At 46.1% G+C, this 18,049-nt stretch overlaps 1 protein-coding gene across 1 annotated transcript in view; it reads right to left on the reverse strand.

Annotated features, from left to right (window-relative positions):
- The window catches only part of LOC126864087 (transitional endoplasmic reticulum ATPase TER94), a 63,640-nt gene extending 47,126 nt beyond the window's left edge, over nucleotides 1–16,514 (reverse strand). The window contains exon 1 of the mRNA XM_050615020.1: nucleotides 16,511–16,514. The gene's annotated coding sequence lies outside the window, so the exon portion shown is untranslated. The remainder of the gene's footprint in view (nucleotides 1–16,510) is intronic.
- Nucleotides 16,515–18,049: the final 1,535 nt, after the last annotated feature.

The following is an 18,049-nucleotide window of genomic DNA, read 5'->3' on the forward strand; positions in this document are numbered from 1 at the left end:
TCGCGTTGGTCATTGAAAAATAAAAGAAGTCTTTTTATGTGTGCTTTGTCTTGTGCGTTTAAGTTGTTGTCTCCTATTCCTATCTTTCTACTTGTTTTAAGTATGTTTGATATTTGTAACCATACAGTTTTGGTCATATGGGCCCAAATATGTTTTTGTTAATTGGAAAAAGTTGTCCTTGTTAGATGTTAGTTTCAATAATTTTGGTATTTCTTTTGACTTTTTCCCAGTCTCTGAATTGTTTTAATAAAACGTCGGTTTGTGTTATCGCGTGTACTCTGGATAGGGCGTCAACGGCTGTGTTTTCCTTTCCCTTTACGTAATCTATTTCATATTCGTACTCCTCTAACTTTAATCTCCATCGAATCAATCGGCTAGAGGGGTCCTTGGTGTAGCCATTTAAGAGCTTGATGGTCTGTTTGAATTTTGAATTTGCGGCCCAGTAAATATTGTCTAAATCTTTTAACTGCCCAAACGATAGCTAACAATTCCTTTTCTGTTATAGTATAATTTCGGTCAGGAGGGTTTAATGTTCTTGAAACGAAGCAACAAGGGTGTCCGTCTTGTGAAAGAATGGCTCCTAAACCTTTATTACTGGAAAATAGAAATTGGCGTGATACCGCGAGGACAGCTGTTATTTTTTTTTTTATTTATTTATTTTACAATTTTACAATTTGTCCAGTAGGACATTTGGTAAAATATTATAACGGTGTGCTAATATATCATGTGGGTGGCTACCCCCAGCGGGGTACCATCAACTGTTATTATTGTTATCTATCGGAGAAAGAAAACAGAAGTAATTTGGTGTAATTCAAGTGATTTTGTGAAATTTTACATATATACGAATTTCTTTATAAAGGGATTTGAAAGCGAATAATATCTAGTGAAGCATAAAAATTGAAAATATAGTAACCACTCAAATTAAATGATAAAAATTTATAGAATGATGGCAGTGATAATGTTGATGGGAGTGATTGCGTGAACATTGAAGAGAACCAGTTAAAGGAATTTATATATGTCGGAGATAAGAGGACACCGATGCCTTCCCTCCGAAACCTCGGGTAAATCCATAAAAACATTATAATTAAAATCTACAGTTGTAATTAAACAATTTGCCGTCACTCTACCAAATTGTATTTGTTTGAGACTTGTGACAATGAGCTTGGGCTCAAGGCGACAATTAGTCGCCGAACGTGGCCGCAGTCAACGGGACGAACTCTCCATCTAACAAAGGCATTGAGTAACCCTATAGCTCTCCTTAAAAGAAAGATTTGTAGCGGCACGTGGCAGTAAACATTCCAACGGTTTCTGTCCCGTAGCTCGCCACACACAGATCCTATTCTCCGGGCAGGATGTTTTCCAGATGTCGACGCGTGTCCGCAGTACGTGATCGGCTAGCCCAAGGACCGTTATAAACGCTAATATCTAGTTACCTAAAATCCCTCAACAGATACACAGTCTTTGTCCCAGTTACAGGAAGACAGGAGAGACCTATTTTTCCACGAACGACGTCTCCCACTAGCAACCTTCCCTCAAGGGCGGCTAGCATCCTTTTCTAACTACCGATATGGAGATTGGCCAATTAGCAGCAACGTCAATTTCCCTTACTTTCCGAACGTGTGATATCCCCGACGAATCCGATGATCTCGTGTCCTTAGACACACCCCGTCATAGTTTTCCTCTGGGATGTCACCGGAACGGAAAGTCATTCTCTCTTGCGACCTCGCCGACAAAAAGAGATTAACGCCTTACGGTCAGTGAATATCAACACAGAATCCGACTTAGATCTTTGCGAGTGCGTACGACTACCGTCCCGTTGTCCGCGGAATCGTTATCGAACCTAAGACCATTGTCACTAGCGTCGCGAGTGTGTGGTCATTGTGAGTTTGTGTCAACTCTGTAACAATTTCGTGTGTGTCAATAAAAATAACTTCAGTGTAAAAGAAAACATGAATAGCTTCAGTGAGGTATCCTTACCTGTCCCAAGCCCCCGCCACGAGGACGACTCGGGCCCAGACTCGGAACTTGACTCGACATCAGAAGTGGGATCCGAACATACGTTGTCGATGCGGGATCATAAGAGCATCGTACGTGAGCTAATCCGATCGCTAACGAAGAAGAAGGGACACTTGGTAACCAGGGTAACGTTACCGCGCTTTAACCCCGAAGCCGAGAACGCAGATCCAGCCGCCTAGTGCGCAGCCGTTAGCCTGCTTATGAGAGATCACCCTCTGAAGAACACTGCGCTATATTCTGCGTTGAACCGCGCCCTGGAGGTTCCGGCAGCGTATTGGCTTACGCAAATAATGGATGGCGAAGAGATCACATGGCCAGCTTTTAAGGAACAATTCACCGCGCAATTCGGTGGCCAAGAAACAGCAGCCTCATCGTTAATCAAGGTATCCAAGGAACTACAGCGGGAGAACGAATCATCAGGGGCGTACGGAAACCGTCTTATTTCCCTCCTGTATTCGAAGTGGCGAAATTCAACAATGGAGGAAGTAGCTACCGCCACCGTTCTCTATCTAATGGGCTCGCGCGATAGACGCTTTAGACGACTAGCACTCACGAGTGATATCAAGTCGGTGAAACAATTCCAAAAAGAAATGAAGCCTTTCCTCTACGAGGAGAGGCGGACATCTCCGCTACGGAGGCCATCATCGAGCCCCGGAAATAAACGAAGCAGGTCACCCCCCCCCCCCCCCGGGATAAGTGCCGCCACTGCGGTGCTTATGGACATACGATATCTGAATGCCGCAAGAAGATGAGGTTGGAATCGAAGAAGGACCCCCGACGCCTGGAGAAAAGCCGACCGGCCGCATCGCCAAAAACATCGTACTTCAAATGCCATAAGCCGGGACACATCGCGCCGCATTGTCCGCTGCTGCGAGAAGGGAAACGCCGTCCCGAGGAAGAGCATCGTGTCGATGCCTGCGTGGTGGAAGCCCCCACCGGTAGATTAAGTCAGCGGGGTGAGTCGTTCCCATTTTATTTCGATTCTGGAGCCGAGTGTTCGCTAATTAAAGAGTCCGCAGCCTCGAAATTGTCCGGCAAAAGAACGACTCACGTAGTAGCACTGCGAGGAATAGGAAACACTTGTATTAAAAGTACGTCTCAGATTCTGTCCACCGTAGGTATTAACGGTTTTACATTGGAGATAACTTTTCACGTCCTTGCGGACAGCAACCTAAAATACGATATCATGATTGGCCGTGAAATTTTAAGCCAAGGTTTTGACGTAAATATTACACGAAACAGCGTTGATATTTGCAAGAGCAAGGTGGTTAACGTTTGTAGTAAAGTCGCGGAGGTTGCGGTCGATATTAACGAGGTCGACACCGACGTGATTGGTAACGATAAAGATCGATTGATTTCCATTCTCGAAGGTTTCAAAGAATCATTCATTACGGGTTTCCCGCGTACTCGCGTAAGTACGGGCCAGTTAGAAATACGACTAATTGATCCTAACGTTACCGTGCAAAGAAGCCCTTACAGGTTTAGCGAGGAAGAGCGCAGGATAGTACGTGAGAGGATAGGCGAATTAATTAAAGCAAAGATCGTAAGATCTAGCAATTCGCCATTCGCGAGCCCCATGATACTCGTGAAAAAGAAGGACGGCACGGATAGATTATACGTAGATTTTCGAGCACTAAATAAAAACACTGTCGCGGATCGATATCCCTTACCCCTCATTGCAGATCAGATCGCGAGATTACAAAACGCGAAATACTTTATTAGCCTGGACATGGCCAGCGGGTTTCATCAAATTCCCATTCACCCGAACTCGACAGAGTATACCGCGTTCGTCACCCCCGACGGTCAATACGAATACGTAACGATGCCGTTTGGATTGAAAAACGCACCCTCCGTTTTTCAGAGGGCTATTCTCAAGGCCTTAGGCGACCTTGCTTATTCGTACGTTGTTGTTTACCTGGACGACGTGTTAATTATTGCAGACTCGATAGATCAAGCGCTAGAGAGATTGCACACCGTGTTAGATACTCTCGTAAAAGCCGGATTCTCCTTTAACTTTTCGAAATGTTCCTTTCTAAAGACATCGACACTCTATTTGGGATATGTAATTCATAATGGAGAAGTCCGCCCAAACCCGGGTAAAATACAAGCCCTGAGTTCTTTACCTGCACCGTCGACCGTCACACAGCTTAGGCAGTTCATAGGTTTGGCCTCGTACTTCCGAAAATTCATTCCTAGATTTCCACATGTAATGAAACCCCTGTATGCACTTACGTTTAGTAGCAAGAATATAACTTGGACAGATAGGCACGAACAAATAAGACAAAAGGTAATCTCCGTCCTGACTGACGCGCCGGTGCTAATGATATTTGATCCCAATTATCCCATAGAACTACATACGGACGCTAGCTCGGAAGGATATGGAGCCATTTTAATGCATAGGGTTGAAGGTAAAAATAGATTGGTGGAGTATTACAGCAAAAGAACGAGCCCTGCGGAATCTAGGTACCATTCGTACGAATTAGAAACTTTAGCAGTTGTAAACGCCTTTGAAAAAATCCAGTAATAAGGTACATTTAAATGACAGGGTCTGCAGGTGGTGGGCTTACCTGCAAACTTTTACCTTCGACATTATGTATCGGGAAGGTAAACAAATGGCCCACGTAGACTTTTTCTCGCGGAACTCCGTAAACTTAGATTACCGTGCGACCAGCAAGATTGTCGAGAAAGAAATTAACCTGACCGAAATCTCCGGCGACTGGCTACTAGCGGAACAACGTCGCGACCCACAGATTTCTGAGATCGTCAATAAATTACAGAACGAACAGCTCGCGGAAGACGTCGCGAACACGTACGAAATACGGTCCGGTACCCTTCATCGTAGAATACAGAGAAAGGGCAGAACTCTCTGCTTGCCCATTGTCCCGCGAGGCCTTAGGTGATCTGTTATAAGGCGACAATTAGTCGCCGAACGTGGCCGCGGTCAACGGGACGAACTCTCCATCTAACAAAGGCATTGAGTAACCCTATAGCTCTCCTTAAAAGAAAGATTTGTAGCGGCACGTGGCAGTAAACATTCCAACGGTTTCTGTCCCGTAGCTCGCCACACACAGATCCTATTCTCCGGGCAGGATGTTTTCCAGATGTCGACGCGTGTCCGCAGTACGTGATCGGCTAGCCCAAGGACCGTTATAAACGCTAATATCTAGTTACCTAAAATCCCTCAACAGATACACAGTCTTTGTCCCAGTTACAGGAAGACAGGAGAGACCTATTTTTCCACGAACGACGTCTCCCACTAGCAACCTTCCCTCAAGGGCGGCTAGCATCCTTTTCTAACTACCGATATGGAGATTGGCCAATTAGCAGCAACGTCAATTTCCCTTACTTTCCGAACGTGTGATATCCCCGACGAATCCGATGATCTCGTGTCCTTAGACACACCCCGTCATAGTTTTCCTCTGGGATGTCACCGGAACGGAAAGTCATTCTCTCTTGCGACCTCGCCGACAAAAAGAGATTAACGCCTTACGGTCAGTGAATATCAACACAGAATCCGACTTAGATCTTTGCGAGTGCGTACGACTACCGTCCCGTTGTCCGCGGAATCGTTATCGAACCTAAGACCATTGTCACTAGCGTCGCGAGTGTGTGGTCATTGTGAGTTTGTGTCAACTCTGTAACAATTTCGTGTGTGTCAATAAAAATAACTTCAGTGTAAAAGAAAACATGAATAGCTTCAGTGAGGTATCCTTACCTGTCCCAAGCCCCCGCCACGAGGACGACTCGGGCCCAGACTCGGAACTTGACTCGACATCAGAAGTGGGATCCGAACATACGTTGTCGATGCGGGATCATAAGAGCATCGTACGTGAGCTAATCCGATCGCTAACGAAGAAGAAGGGACACTTGGTAACCAGGGTAACGTTACCGCGCTTTAACCCCGAAGCCGAGAACGCAGATCCAGCCGCCTAGTGCGCAGCCGTTAGCCTGCTTATGAGAGATCACCCTCTGAAGAACACTGCGCTATATTCTGCGTTGAACCGCGCCCTGGAGGTTCCGGCAGCGTATTGGCTTACGCAAATAATGGATGGCGAAGAGATCACATGGCCAGCTTTTAAGGAACAATTCACCGCGCAATTCGGTGGCCAAGAAACAGCAGCCTCATCGTTAATCAAGGTATCCAAGGAACTACAGCGGGAGAACGAATCATCAGGGGCGTACGGAAACCGTCTTATTTCCCTCCTGTATTCGAAGTGGCGAAATTCAACAATGGAGGAAGTAGCTACCGCCACCGTTCTCTATCTAATGGGCTCGCGCGATAGACGCTTTAGACGACTAGCACTCACGAGTGATATCAAGTCGGTGAAACAATTCCAAAAAGAAATGAAGCCTTTCCTCTACGAGGAGAGGCGGACATCTCCGCTACGGAGGCCATCATCGAGCCCCGGAAATAAACGAAGCAGGTCACCCCCCCCCCCCCCCCCCGGGATAAGTGCCGCCACTGCGGTGCTTATGGACATACGATATCTGAATGCCGCAAGAAGATGAGGTTGGAATCGAAGAAGGACCCCCGACGCCTGGAGAAAAGCCGACCGGCCGCATCGCCAAAAACATCGTACTTCAAATGCCATAAGCCGGGACACATCGCGCCGCATTGTCCGCTGCTGCGAGAAGGGAAACGCCGTCCCGAGGAAGAGCATCGTGTCGATGCCTGCGTGGTGGAAGCCCCCACCGGTAGATTAAGTCAGCGGGGTGAGTCGTTCCCATTTTATTTCGATTCTGGAGCCGAGTGTTCGCTAATTAAAGAGTCCGCAGCCTCGAAATTGTCCGGCAAAAGAACGACTCACGTAGTAGCACTGCGAGGAATAGGAAACACTTGTATTAAAAGTACGTCTCAGATTCTGTCCACCGTAGGTATTAACGGTTTTACATTGGAGATAACTTTTCACGTCCTTGCGGACAGCAACCTAAAATACGATATCATGATTGGCCGTGAAATTTTAAGCCAAGGTTTTGACGTAAATATTACACGAAACAGCGTTGATATTTGCAAGAGCAAGGTGGTTAACGTTTGTAGTAAAGTCGCGGAGGTTGCGGTCGATATTAACGAGGTCGACACCGACGTGATTGGTAACGATAAAGATCGATTGATTTCCATTCTCGAAGGTTTCAAAGAATCATTCATTACGGGTTTCCCGCGTACTCGCGTAAGTACGGGCCAGTTAGAAATACGACTAATTGATCCTAACGTTACCGTGCAAAGAAGCCCTTACAGGTTTAGCGAGGAAGAGCGCAGGATAGTACGTGAGAGGATAGGCGAATTAATTAAAGCAAAGATCGTAAGATCTAGCAATTCGCCATTCGCGAGCCCCATGATACTCGTGAAAAAGAAGGACGGCACGGATAGATTATACGTAGATTTTCGAGCACTAAATAAAAACACTGTCGCGGATCGATATCCCTTACCCCTCATTGCAGATCAGATCGCGAGATTACAAAACGCGAAATACTTTATTAGCCTGGACATGGCCAGCGGGTTTCATCAAATTCCCATTCACCCGAACTCGACAGAGTATACCGCGTTCGTCACCCCCGACGGTCAATACGAATACGTAACGATGCCGTTTGGATTGAAAAACGCACCCTCCGTTTTTCAGAGGGCTATTCTCAAGGCCTTAGGCGACCTTGCTTATTCGTACGTTGTTGTTTACCTGGACGACGTGTTAATTATTGCAGACTCGATAGATCAAGCGCTAGAGAGATTGCACACCGTGTTAGATACTCTCGTAAAAGCCGGATTCTCCTTTAACTTTTCGAAATGTTCCTTTCTAAAGACATCGACACTCTATTTGGGATATGTAATTCATAATGGAGAAGTCCGCCCAAACCCGGGTAAAATACAAGCCCTGAGTTCTTTACCTGCACCGTCGACCGTCACACAGCTTAGGCAGTTCATAGGTTTGGCCTCGTACTTCCGAAAATTCATTCCTAGATTTCCACATGTAATGAAACCCCTGTATGCACTTACGTTTAGTAGCAAGAATATAACTTGGACAGATAGGCACGAACAAATAAGACAAAAGGTAATCTCCGTCCTGACTGACGCGCCGGTGCTAATGATATTTGATCCCAATTATCCCATAGAACTACATACGGACGCTAGCTCGGAAGGATATGGAGCCATTTTAATGCATAGGGTTGAAGGTAAAAATAGATTGGTGGAGTATTACAGCAAAAGAACGAGCCCTGCGGAATCTAGGTACCATTCGTACGAATTAGAAACTTTAGCAGTTGTAAACGCCTTTGAAAAAATCCAGTAATAAGGTACATTTAAATGACAGGGTCTGCAGGTGGTGGGCTTACCTGCAAACTTTTACCTTCGACATTATGTATCGGGAAGGTAAACAAATGGCCCACGTAGACTTTTTCTCGCGGAACTCCGTAAACTTAGATTACCGTGCGACCAGCAAGATTGTCGAGAAAGAAATTAACCTGACCGAAATCTCCGGCGACTGGCTACTAGCGGAACAACGTCGCGACCCACAGATTTCTGAGATCGTCAATAAATTACAGAACGAACAGCTCGCGGAAGACGTCGCGAACACGTACGAAATACGGTCCGGTACCCTTCATCGTAGAATACAGAGAAAGGGCAGAACTCTCTGCTTGCCCATTGTCCCGCGAGGCCTTAGGTGATCTGTTATAAGGCGACAATTAGTCGCCGAACGTGGCCGCGGTCAACGGGACGAACTCTCCATCTAACAAAGGCATTGAGTAACCCTATAGCTCTCCTTAAAAGAAAGATTTGTAGCGGCACGTGGCAGTAAACATTCCAACGGTTTCTGTCCCGTAGCTCGCCACACACAGATCCTATTCTCCGGGCAGGATGTTTTCCAGATGTCGACGCGTGTCCGCAGTACGTGATCGGCTAGCCCAAGGACCGTTATAAACGCTAATATCTAGTTACCTAAAATCCCTCAACAGATACACAGTCTTTGTCCCAGTTACAGGAAGACAGGAGAGACCTATTTTTCCACGAACGACGTCTCCCACTAGCAACCTTCCCTCAAGGGCGGCTAGCATCCTTTTCTAACTACCGATATGGAGATTGGCCAATTAGCAGCAACGTCAATTTCCCTTACTTTCCGAACGTGTGATATCCCCGACGAATCCGATGATCTCGTGTCCTTAGACACACCCCGTCATAGTTTTCCTCTGGGATGTCACCGGAACGGAAAGTCATTCTCTCTTGCGACCTCGCCGACAAAAAGAGATTAACGCCTTACGGTCAGTGAATATCAACACAGAATCCGACTTAGATCTTTGCGAGTGCGTACGACTACCGTCCCGTTGTCCGCGGAATCGTTATCGAACCTAAGACCATTGTCACTAGCGTCGCGAGTGTGTGGTCATTGTGAGTTTGTGTCAACTCTGTAACAATTTCGTGTGTGTCAATAAAAATAACTTCAGTGTAAAAGAAAACATGAATAGCTTCAGTGAGGTATCCTTACCTGTCCCAAGCCCCCGCCACGAGGACGACTCGGGCCCAGACTCGGAACTTGACTCGACATCAGAAGTGGGATCCGAACATACGTTGTCGATGCGGGATCATAAGAGCATCGTACGTGAGCTAATCCGATCGCTAACGAAGAAGAAGGGACACTTGGTAACCAGGGTAACGTTACCGCGCTTTAACCCCGAAGCCGAGAACGCAGATCCAGCCGCCTAGTGCGCAGCCGTTAGCCTGCTTATGAGAGATCACCCTCTGAAGAACACTGCGCTATATTCTGCGTTGAACCGCGCCCTGGAGGTTCCGGCAGCGTATTGGCTTACGCAAATAATGGATGGCGAAGAGATCACATGGCCAGCTTTTAAGGAACAATTCACCGCGCAATTCGGTGGCCAAGAAACAGCAGCCTCATCGTTAATCAAGGTATCCAAGGAACTACAGCGGGAGAACGAATCATCAGGGGCGTACGGAAACCGTCTTATTTCCCTCCTGTATTCGAAGTGGCGAAATTCAACAATGGAGGAAGTAGCTACCGCCACCGTTCTCTATCTAATGGGCTCGCGCGATAGACGCTTTAGACGACTAGCACTCACGAGTGATATCAAGTCGGTGAAACAATTCCAAAAAGAAATGAAGCCTTTCCTCTACGAGGAGAGGCGGACATCTCCGCTACGGAGGCCATCATCGAGCCCCGGAAATAAACGAAGCAGGTCACCCCCCCCCCCCCCCCCGGGATAAGTGCCGCCACTGCGGTGCTTATGGACATACGATATCTGAATGCCGCAAGAAGATGAGGTTGGAATCGAAGAAGGACCCCCGACGCCTGGAGAAAAGCCGACCGGCCGCATCGCCAAAAACATCGTACTTCAAATGCCATAAGCCGGGACACATCGCGCCGCATTGTCCGCTGCTGCGAGAAGGGAAACGCCGTCCCGAGGAAGAGCATCGTGTCGATGCCTGCGTGGTGGAAGCCCCCACCGGTAGATTAAGTCAGCGGGGTGAGTCGTTCCCATTTTATTTCGATTCTGGAGCCGAGTGTTCGCTAATTAAAGAGTCCGCAGCCTCGAAATTGTCCGGCAAAAGAACGACTCACGTAGTAGCACTGCGAGGAATAGGAAACACTTGTATTAAAAGTACGTCTCAGATTCTGTCCACCGTAGGTATTAACGGTTTTACATTGGAGATAACTTTTCACGTCCTTGCGGACAGCAACCTAAAATACGATATCATGATTGGCCGTGAAATTTTAAGCCAAGGTTTTGACGTAAATATTACACGAAACAGCGTTGATATTTGCAAGAGCAAGGTGGTTAACGTTTGTAGTAAAGTCGCGGAGGTTGCGGTCGATATTAACGAGGTCGACACCGACGTGATTGGTAACGATAAAGATCGATTGATTTCCATTCTCGAAGGTTTCAAAGAATCATTCATTACGGGTTTCCCGCGTACTCGCGTAAGTACGGGCCAGTTAGAAATACGACTAATTGATCCTAACGTTACCGTGCAAAGAAGCCCTTACAGGTTTAGCGAGGAAGAGCGCAGGATAGTACGTGAGAGGATAGGCGAATTAATTAAAGCAAAGATCGTAAGATCTAGCAATTCGCCATTCGCGAGCCCCATGATACTCGTGAAAAAGAAGGACGGCACGGATAGATTATACGTAGATTTTCGAGCACTAAATAAAAACACTGTCGCGGATCGATATCCCTTACCCCTCATTGCAGATCAGATCGCGAGATTACAAAACGCGAAATACTTTATTAGCCTGGACATGGCCAGCGGGTTTCATCAAATTCCCATTCACCCGAACTCGACAGAGTATACCGCGTTCGTCACCCCCGACGGTCAATACGAATACGTAACGATGCCGTTTGGATTGAAAAACGCACCCTCCGTTTTTCAGAGGGCTATTCTCAAGGCCTTAGGCGACCTTGCTTATTCGTACGTTGTTGTTTACCTGGACGACGTGTTAATTATTGCAGACTCGATAGATCAAGCGCTAGAGAGATTGCACACCGTGTTAGATACTCTCGTAAAAGCCGGATTCTCCTTTAACTTTTCGAAATGTTCCTTTCTAAAGACATCGACACTCTATTTGGGATATGTAATTCATAATGGAGAAGTCCGCCCAAACCCGGGTAAAATACAAGCCCTGAGTTCTTTACCTGCACCGTCGACCGTCACACAGCTTAGGCAGTTCATAGGTTTGGCCTCGTACTTCCGAAAATTCATTCCTAGATTTCCACATGTAATGAAACCCCTGTATGCACTTACGTTTAGTAGCAAGAATATAACTTGGACAGATAGGCACGAACAAATAAGACAAAAGGTAATCTCCGTCCTGACTGACGCGCCGGTGCTAATGATATTTGATCCCAATTATCCCATAGAACTACATACGGACGCTAGCTCGGAAGGATATGGAGCCATTTTAATGCATAGGGTTGAAGGTAAAAATAGATTGGTGGAGTATTACAGCAAAAGAACGAGCCCTGCGGAATCTAGGTACCATTCGTACGAATTAGAAACTTTAGCAGTTGTAAACGCCTTTGAAAAAATCCAGTAATAAGGTACATTTAAATGACAGGGTCTGCAGGTGGTGGGCTTACCTGCAAACTTTTACCTTCGACATTATGTATCGGGAAGGTAAACAAATGGCCCACGTAGACTTTTTCTCGCGGAACTCCGTAAACTTAGATTACCGTGCGACCAGCAAGATTGTCGAGAAAGAAATTAACCTGACCGAAATCTCCGGCGACTGGCTACTAGCGGAACAACGTCGCGACCCACAGATTTCTGAGATCGTCAATAAATTACAGAACGAACAGCTCGCGGAAGACGTCGCGAACACGTACGAAATACGGTCCGGTACCCTTCATCGTAGAATACAGAGAAAGGGCAGAACTCTCTGCTTGCCCATTGTCCCGCGAGGCCTTAGGTGATCTGTTATAAGGCGACAATTAGTCGCCGAACGTGGCCGCGGTCAACGGGACGAACTCTCCATCTAACAAAGGCATTGAGTAACCCTATAGCTCTCCTTAAAAGAAAGATTTGTAGCGGCACGTGGCAGTAAACATTCCAACGGTTTCTGTCCCGTAGCTCGCCACACACAGATCCTATTCTCCGGGCAGGATGTTTTCCAGATGTCGACGCGTGTCCGCAGTACGTGATCGGCTAGCCCAAGGACCGTTATAAACGCTAATATCTAGTTACCTAAAATCCCTCAACAGATACACAGTCTTTGTCCCAGTTACAGGAAGACAGGAGAGACCTATTTTTCCACGAACGACGTCTCCCACTAGCAACCTTCCCTCAAGGGCGGCTAGCATCCTTTTCTAACTACCGATATGGAGATTGGCCAATTAGCAGCAACGTCAATTTCCCTTACTTTCCGAACGTGTGATATCCCCGACGAATCCGATGATCTCGTGTCCTTAGACACACCCCGTCATAGTTTTCCTCTGGGATGTCACCGGAACGGAAAGTCATTCTCTCTTGCGACCTCGCCGACAAAAAGAGATTAACGCCTTACGGTCAGTGAATATCAACACAGAATCCGACTTAGATTTTTGCGAGTGCGTACGACTACCGTCCCATTGTCCGCGGAATCGTTATCGAACCTAAGACCATTGTCACTAGCGTCGCGAGTGTGTGGTCATTGTGAGTTTGTGTCAACTCTGTAACAATTTGGTGTGTGTCAATAAAAATAACTTCAGTGTAAAAGAAAACATGGATAGCTTCAGTGAGGTATCCTTACCTGTCCCAAGCTCCCGCCACGAGGACGACTCGGGCCCAGACTCGGAACTTGACTCGACATATATATTAGGAATATTGGTTTGATTCGTTTTATTATGTGTAATTGACGATCATTAATAATAATGACCTGTAATTAAATTTTTCTAAAAGAATTCCTCCATAGAGAAGAAAATTTAGAGAAAAGAAAGAAAACGAAAAATATGAAGAAAGAAATAAGTTAAAGTTGTAATCAGTTCGCTGTGGAGTGCCGAAGCGTGCAGACGTGTCTCTAGTGCCCAGCGTAGTTCGAAAACAACACGTGTCGCCCAACTGTCGAAAGAGAACGCAGCTAAGTGTCCCTTACCCTCTAGGGAGAAGAAAATCCCACGCACCTAACCCCAACCCGAATACTAGCCTCACAGCCTCACGACTAGTTGTTCATTCCGAATTAACTAGCTCGATGATGGCCCAGCAACCGCGACCAGGCTCTCCGGAGCAGACTCGCAGCTACCCCGTGCTACCCCCCCCCCCCCGTGGCAGAAGTGCAGCAGAACTCTCCGCACTAACGACGCTAACACTACAAAAAAAAGGAAAATTGAACTAGCAACGCAAATAAACACACACAACAGGTTCGCCGTACTGGAATCCTCAAACGACGCCATGGAAATCGTAGAACCGCCACCAAACCAACATTCACAGAGAATCCCCCCTCCCCCACCAATATTTGTAGACGACGTCATTGACATACAGACAATGACCAAGTCCCTAGAGAGAGATATCAGCAAGGAGGAATATAACCTTAAGATAAGCAACAACAAGGTGAAAATACTACCGACGAACCCAGAAGCTTACAGAAAACTCACCAAGACACTCAGGACCCTGAACGCCAACTTCCACACCTACCAACTCAAACAGGAAAGGCCTTTCCGGGTGGTCCTACGAAACATACACCACTCAGCAGACATAGACGAACTAAAATACGAACTCTCAAAACTTGGCCACGAAGTCATCAACGTAAGTAACATAAGGCATAGAGTCACGAAAGATCCGTTATCCTTATTCTTCCTAGACATTAAACAAAAACCGAATAATAAGGAAATATACAGCGTCAGTCGCCTAATGAACGCGATAGTAAAGATCGAGCCACCGCTCGTGAAAAAAGAAATAGTGCAGTGCAAAAGGTGCCAAAGGTACGGTCATACGCAGAAATACTGCAACCATACTTTCCGCTGCGTTAAATGCGCAGGCTCTCACTCCACTGACCAGTGCGCCAAATCACCGGAAACCCCAGCGAAATGCATCCACTGCCAAGGGGACCACCCTGCCAACTACAAAGGCTGCCCAGCATATAAAACACTATACACGAACAGGTACCCTAAGCTCAGAGCAAAAGAGGTATCCAACCAAACAACCAGCCCGCCGAAATTCTCGACTACCCCAACCCCCTCAACCAACCAAACACCCAGTCCTACCAATTTCATCTCCACCTCAACCTCCTATGCCCAAGCATTACAAGGCATCCAAAATAACCCGAACAGCCAAAGGAACCTTCCCCAAAACAGTGTCCCCAACCCACCAAACGCAGACAACTCCTCAAGGCTCGAAAAGCTAATAGAGAAACAATCGGAGCAAATAAATCACTTGCTATCGCTACTAACACTCATCGTGGAAAAATTAGCACGCCCCGACTCAAAATAAAACCAAGGCGCATAGCTCTCTGGAACGCCAACGGTCTAGCGCAACACAAACGTGAACTAGAACTCTTCTTAAAACACCAGCAAATCGACGTAATGCTCGTATCGGAAACCCACTTCACCGACAAGAGCTACCTGAAAATAAATGGTTACAAATTCTACCATACTCAACACCCCAGCGGAAAGGCCCACGGTGGCACCGGAATAATAATCAAAGCAAGTATTAAGCACTACGAACTCCCACCATTCCAGAAAGACTACCTCCAAGCAACAAACGTAGCTATAGAAGACTGTCATGGCTCAATCACCACCTCAGCAGTATACTGCCCTCCCAGACACTCCATCGCCAAAGAAGACTTTGATAACTTCCTGGACACCCTGGGCAACAGATTCATAGTTGGAGGAGACTATAACGCCAAGCACATCCAATGGGGCAGCAGACTGGTTACAGCAAGAGGCAAAAACCTCTTAAACAGCATAATAAACAACAACCTCAACTACCTCACCACATACGAACCCACATACTGGCCCACTGACACCAACAAAATACCCGACCTTCTCGACTTCTTCATAACTAAAAATATCCCATCAAGACACGTCCAGATCAACTCCTCGGCCGATCTCTCCTCTGATCATTCTCCCGTGATAGCAACAGTCAGTTCAACAATCATCGAGAGTACACCTAATGGCTCCATTCACAACCAACACACCAACTGGCAGCTCTTCAGAGAAGTCTTTACACACTCAACCTCAGCCTTCACCCCACTAAAAACAAAGGAAGATATCGAAGCAGCCACGGAATACTTAAACACGAGCATAATAAACGCAATCCGCCTCTCCACACCGACAAAGCCAACTAACAGCAAACAAGAATATCCACAATACATACTAAAAAAAAATAGCAGAAAAACGTAGACTAAGAAGAGTATGGCAGACCCACAGAACACCGGAGGACAAACGCAAACTTAACAACGCAACTAGAAAGCTAACCAGAACCTTAACAAACTATAAAAACGACTGCTTCCATAAATACCTCGCCAGCTTATCGCCCACAGCCGACACCAACTACTCACTATGGAAGGCCTCCAGGAAACTCACACGCCCCCCACAAATAATCCCACCTATCCGCCGTCCGCAAGGTGGATGGGCGCGAAGCCCTATCGAAAAAGCCGACCTGTTTGCAAAACACTTGACAAAAGTATTCAAACCCCATTCCCCCCAAGCCGCCGCGGACGTTACTGAATACCTACACACCCCCTTCCAAATGTCCCCTCCTATCGAACCCTTCTCCTCTGCTGAGACTATAGAAACAATCAGTCGCCTAAACCCCAAGAAAGCAGCAGGACACGACCTAATAGGCAATAGAGCAATCAAGGAACTTCCCACAAAAGGGATAGCACTCATCACATCGATTTTTAATGCCATCCTTCGCCTGGAACACTATCCTAAGGCTTGGAAAATCTCATTGATTACCCTCATCCCTAAACCCGGTAAACCGATACACGAAACCTGCTCCTATCGCCCAATCAGTCTTTTACCTACCCTGTCCAAACTATTCGAGAAGATGCTCACGAACCGACTCCTTCCAATCCTAGAGAACTTGAAAACACTCCCAGATCACCAATTCGGCTTCCGAAAACATCATTCTACAGTAGAGCAAATCCACCGCTTAACTCATACGATCAGCCAAACACTTGAAAAGAAAGAATATTGCTCAGCGGTTTTCCTAGACATCCAACAGGCATTCGATAAAGTATGGCATGAAGGGCTACTATACAAACTTAAAAAGATCCTACCCCACCCCTACTTCTCCATCCTAAAATCATACCTAACCAATAGACAATTCATGGTTAAATACCTAGACGCCACTTCCGCAACATTCCCAATAGAAGCCGGCATACCCCAAGGTAGTGTCCTCGGTCCCCTACTGTACTCCATCTACACTGCCGACCTACCTATATCAGACGATATAACAATAGCGACATTTGCAGACGACACAGCGCTATTAGCTTCCCACGCAGACCCGGTAATAGCCTCATCCACTCTCCAGCGAAGTCTCGACTCCATGGAAAAGTGGTTTCACAAATGGGGCTTCAAAGTCAACGAAAAGAAATCCTCACATGTAACCTTCACGCTCCGAAAACAAACCTGCCCCCAGGTCACCATCAACAATGCAACAGTTCCTAGCAGGGACACAGTCCGATACCTGGGCATGACCCTGGACAGGAGACTAACGTGGAAGACACACATCACAGATAAAAGGAAGCAACTAAAGGACAAACTAAAAAAACTCTATTGGCTCACGGGCCGACGCTCCAAACTAAATTTACAGAATAAAATTACCCTTTACAAGACCGTAATAAAACCTGTCTGGACCTACGGAATCCAACTATGGGGAACAGCAAGTAACTCCAACATCGAAATACTCCAACGCTTCCAATCGAAAACGCTAAGATCCCTAATTGACGCACCTTGGTATGTAACCAATGAAACAATACACCGCGACCTCAAGATACCCACCGTCAAAGAGGAAATAGCAAAATATAGCAACAGATACAGCAAAAGAATCAACAAACACCGAAACCCCCTAATCACTGGACTACTCGATACGACGGACCAGATTCGCAGGCTGAAGAGGCACTACCCGCTAGACCTAAACGTTAGATTCATTTAATTATCCAAATCAAGCATATGCACTTACTTATAATACTTATAGATCATAAATTATAACTATCAATAATAAGTATTAACTTATTGTAAATAAACAGCCATGTCACTGCGCCACGCCAGAAAAATTACTGAAAATTCTCAACGCGAGAATTGATTGTAATTTCAACAAATAAATAAAAAAAAAAAAAAAGTTGTAATCAAAAGTTCATGTAACTCTTATTTCTCGAATGTCTAAAAATAAGAGTGAAATCCATAAGTCGTTTTTTTACTTCGATGTATTCACATATATGTTGGATATTTCGTATATAAAATTTTTAAAAACTCGGAGGACTTACTTCCATGCATTTTCTCAACGATTTTCGACGTATTGGATATTTCTCTACAATTAAATAATAACCAAATATCATCCAATATCACAACAAGTATCCAGTGATAATCATCGGTTTTACCACTGTTCTTACGA

Source organism: Bombus huntii, chromosome 3, assembly GCF_024542735.1.
Source record: "Bombus huntii isolate Logan2020A chromosome 3, iyBomHunt1.1, whole genome shotgun sequence".
Lineage (NCBI taxonomy): Eukaryota > Metazoa > Arthropoda > Insecta > Hymenoptera > Apidae > Bombus > Bombus huntii.